We start from the raw sequence: 4,314 nt of genomic DNA, 5'->3' as shown, positions 1-4,314 counted from the left end.
AAGCCCTGGTGGTTTCCATGGGGACGTTATTCCGATGCCCTGGTGGAGACCACCGAGACCCTATCACGATGCCTTTGTGGGGACTATAGAGATCTCATCATGATGCCTTGGTGGAGACCATGGAGAAAGACGCCATCACAATGTCTTGGTGAAGTCCATGGGGACCTCATCATTATTGCTTTTTTTGAGATCTATAGCAGAGATCTTCACAAGGCCATAGCTGTTGCTCTGCCCACTAATCCTCATACCAACAATCCTGACTGGCTCTCTTTCCATCCCTAAGCCTCACTCCCTGCTTCCCACTGCTCTCTCACCTGCACCTTTCCCTATCATTTCAGGCTATCACCTTCTCTCTCTTGCTGAAGTCTTCTTCTCCCCTGACTCACTCCCAATTTAAGGCTCCCCTCACCAGCTTGGCCAGCTGGTTAATGACCTTCATGTTGGCAGATGAGAAGAGTCTCCTTCCAAATGAAATGTGACACACGACAGTTTTGCTGCCTTGCTGTGGGCTCAGCTCCAGGTCATCCTCCAAATCCTACTAAAAAAGAAAAAGTAAAGTAAAAAAAAAAATCTTTGCTCATTGTCCTCTCCATTTTCAGCTTGTAATAAGCTGGTAAGATTGTACAATAAAGCAATATGAATTATGATATCTGAAATGCAGAATTAAACCATGAATCCTTAGGACATGTTTCCCCTTGTTGCATGAGTGCATGCCCAGATGTGCAGGGATGCTGCTGCTGGAGGCAGGTTCTGTGCATCACTGTGCCAGAGCAAAGGCCACCCCAAGGACACTGACTGAAGACTCCAAAGCCCATGGAGAGATCAGCAGGTTATGAGGAAGCTCCAAAAATGCCTTTGCCCACTCTGCCTGTTGACGGCACCAGTAGCACCTTTGCTGGGCCTATCTGGCCAATAAGCACGGGAAAGGAGATACTCAGGGGGTGCCAGGCACCCAAAGAACATGTGAGTGCCATAGGGACCATGGGTGTATGTGTGCAGGTGCTGTAGGTGGGCACATGGAGCACTTGTGACTGTCACACCTGCCTAGCCTGAGGGACAGGGCAGGATGGCAGATTTCTTGAAGCAATCTCTAGAAAAGTGAAGGTGCTACTGAAGAAGTCCCTGTTCATTTAATCTAGCGGGGTGAGCAGGAATTCAGGGGAGGGGAGCTAGAAGGGTTTGAGAGTTCAGAGACTGGAGCACAGAGTTGGAGTGATGTGCCTCCTCTTTTTGCAGCATTCTGCATGTAGGTGGGACAGTTCTGCACGTAGGTGGGACAATTTCGCTGCAGTCAGTGCTGGAATTGATTGGTTAGGGTAGAGATAGGAAACTCAGCATAGCCTGGGGTACTTGCCCAGCAAGCACTGCAATGGGGCATGGTTTTCCTGCAGGTGCCCTACTCTATCTGCTAGAGACATTTGGTTGTGCTGGACACCCCAGGCATCTGACAAGGCCCTGCCAGCATTTTTCTGTGCCATCAGATCAAATAGCTGCATTGAATTACCAGAACTGCTGCTTTATGCCAGAATCTTTCTATGCCTCATCTTCATAGTTAATGGGGCTCCTGTTTTATTTAGGATCTGGGGTCATTTCAGATGGGCAAGGCAATTCTCCTGAGGCCTCCACCCTGATGCTCCAGGATGATGCAGGTCTCGGAGGAGCTGCATCAGAGCAAGTGGGCACTGGCACATGCCTTGGACCTCCTCAGTCTTTTCAACAGTCCCCAGGTGTTTGTGCAGGAGCCACTGACTCCCATCCTCCATCTCCAGTGACTGCAATTGCAGCTTAGACAAGGAGCTCTCTTGCAGACCTCTATGTTGTGCTCACTTCAGTTTTGAAAGGGGAATCCCTTGACCTGCCTGTGGAGTTTGCAGGATTTTTCTGAATCCCACTTCATGCCAGGGACTTCTAGACCAGCATGAGATGGGCAGACTGACACATCTGAGTCGATCCCTGAACCATGTGTTGAGGAGCTCCCTTCTTGTTCTAACTAGGTGTCCTGCCTAGGTCAGAGATGAGAATTGGGTGTTCCACAGGAGCACTTTTCCATCTCTCATAGGTAGTGATCATCTGATGAAAGACCTTGCAATGTTGGAAATAGTGGCTCTCCACTCAATGGGAAGAGACAACAGGTGATTACTTCAGTCTATTCCAGTGAACATTTCCCAGGAGGAGGGGGCACAAGGGACAGAGAAATTGGTGAGTTCAGCTGGGCCTCTGCTCCTAAGCGGAGCACACACCACACCTCAGCAATATTTCTCAGTGAGATGGGCACCTCCATCTGCTCCTTTCTCTGCCCCAGGCTTTATGCACTTGTGCATGTTTCCATTGCAGAGCTTCAGCTGTGGTGCCGAGAACAGGTTGGTGATGGTGAAACTTGTTCTACCAAGGGCCAAGGACACAGCGTTTCTGGTGCCTGTACTTCAGAGCACGGGCATGCTGTCATGGAGAGCAGGTGGCAACATGATGGTGAGAGAGGGGACCCACTAAGAGAGCAAAGCCTGAAGAGCCCAGGGCCGGGGGGAAACAGAGTTAGGTTGCCCAGCCTTGGCAGGAGAGGGTTTTGCTGCCTGAGCTCCCTCTGCAGCACCTTGGCACCTGGGACAGAGCTGAATTGACCTCCCTGAAGGACAACGCACCAGGGAAGAAGGTCCTGGCTTGGACTGCCATCCAGAGACCCTGTGAACATCACTAACACTGCCTTTGCTCCTGTCATCCAATGGTGGAAAGAGGTCTCTGCTCTAGTAGCCTCATCCGTAAAATCTTGTAGCTCTCCTTCTCTGGAAACTCTTCACACCCTTACATGAGGGAAATGGGCTAACGATGACCTCCATGTGGTAAATCACAGCCTGCCCAGGTCCAGGGGCTTCTTCAGTGGCACCTTGTCCTTCTTGGAGAGAGGTTCACCCGAGTTGCCCAAGTTGCCATTAATCACCCCTAGGAGCCAAATCCCTCTGCTGCTTCCCCCTGGCCTTGGGCATTCCAGAGTTTGCTCTCTTTGTGGGAACCTCCTTTGAGCATAGTCCTGACAAGTGCTCTCTACACAAGCGAGTCGCTGTTTTCAAGTGGGGCCATTGCACACACGGTGTCCTTGGTTCTTGGTAACAGGTTTCTCCATTGCAGATGTCTTCTTTGTGCCACAGTTGAGGCTCTCCAACCCCAATATCGCACACAACTGCATGCAGCCTGGGGCACAGAGGAGGGCAGATGGAGAGGCACAAGCTGTCACTGCACGGAAACATGGTTGGAATAATGGAGATGCTTTGAGACCACTCACATGACAAGAGGGCTGTGATGGCAGAGGACAAGCTCCCCAGGCAGGAAGGTTAGGGCAGAAGAGCAGGATGGAGCGGATGTCCTTGATGTGAAGGGACAGCTCAGATGGAAGGTCCTGCCCTTAGGACAGACCAACCCTTGCAGTGATATGGCCTGGGCAATGTCCGGCTGGGCAGCAGCTCTTTGGAGAAGGACCTTTGTGGGCAGCAAGCTGCATGTGAGCCAGCAACATGCTCTGGAGGCCACAGTGTCCTGGACTGCATGAACTGGAGTCCCCTACTCTGTACTTGTTAGAGTGCCTCTAGCTACTGCATCCAATTGGGGCTCGCTGTAGAAGAACTCTGATCATCACATGAAGTGAGTTCAGTGTCAGGCCCCCAAGGTGTTTGGAGGCTCGAGTATCACTTGCCCCACCCTGTGAGGAGAGGGTTTGTGTTTGTTCAGTGCAAAGAAGTTAAGGCTTCTACCGATGTTTTTTTTACCCTTTATTTTTCTTTTTTGCCTATGGGTCAGTACCTGACCTGGCCTCCCCAGAGTCAGGCCCTTCTGCTGGGGTGAGGTTGCTTTTTCAGGCCTGGGCAGCACATGGCCTGCATGGAGAAGCTGAAGGCCATGAGCTTCTTTAGCCTGCTCAAGTGTTACAGCTAATGGGAAGAGAACAGGAGCCTGTGACTGCCTGCAGGGTGGTTTCAGGGATGATGGAAGTTGTTCTGGTAGTGGGAAAGAAACTGAGAAGGGGAAAGCACCACAAACTGCCACCTGAGGTACAGACTTGACTTGAAGAAAAGAGAAATGTCACTTAAGAGCAGTGATGTGGTGCATCATGTCACCTGGAGGGGACCTGAGATCAAGCCTTGCCTTTGTGTTTCAAACAACAGTCACTAAGGACAGAGAGACATGAGAAAAGATGGAGAGATGCTGGGGTGAGAACAAGGTGGGGAAGCAGCTTGATGTCTACAGGCTGCAGGGAAACAGGCACAGGCATGGGAAAGTGTAGGAGAGCCCAAGGGAGAGACAGCTGAGGGTGGTGCCAAAACC

Source organism: Tinamus guttatus, unplaced genomic scaffold, assembly GCF_059628265.1.
Source record: "Tinamus guttatus ecotype Peru unplaced genomic scaffold, ASM5962826v1 Tinamus_guttatus_pri_ptg000743l, whole genome shotgun sequence".
NCBI lineage: Eukaryota > Metazoa > Chordata > Aves > Tinamiformes > Tinamidae > Tinamus > Tinamus guttatus.
Note: the sequence above shows the minus strand (reverse complement) of the source record.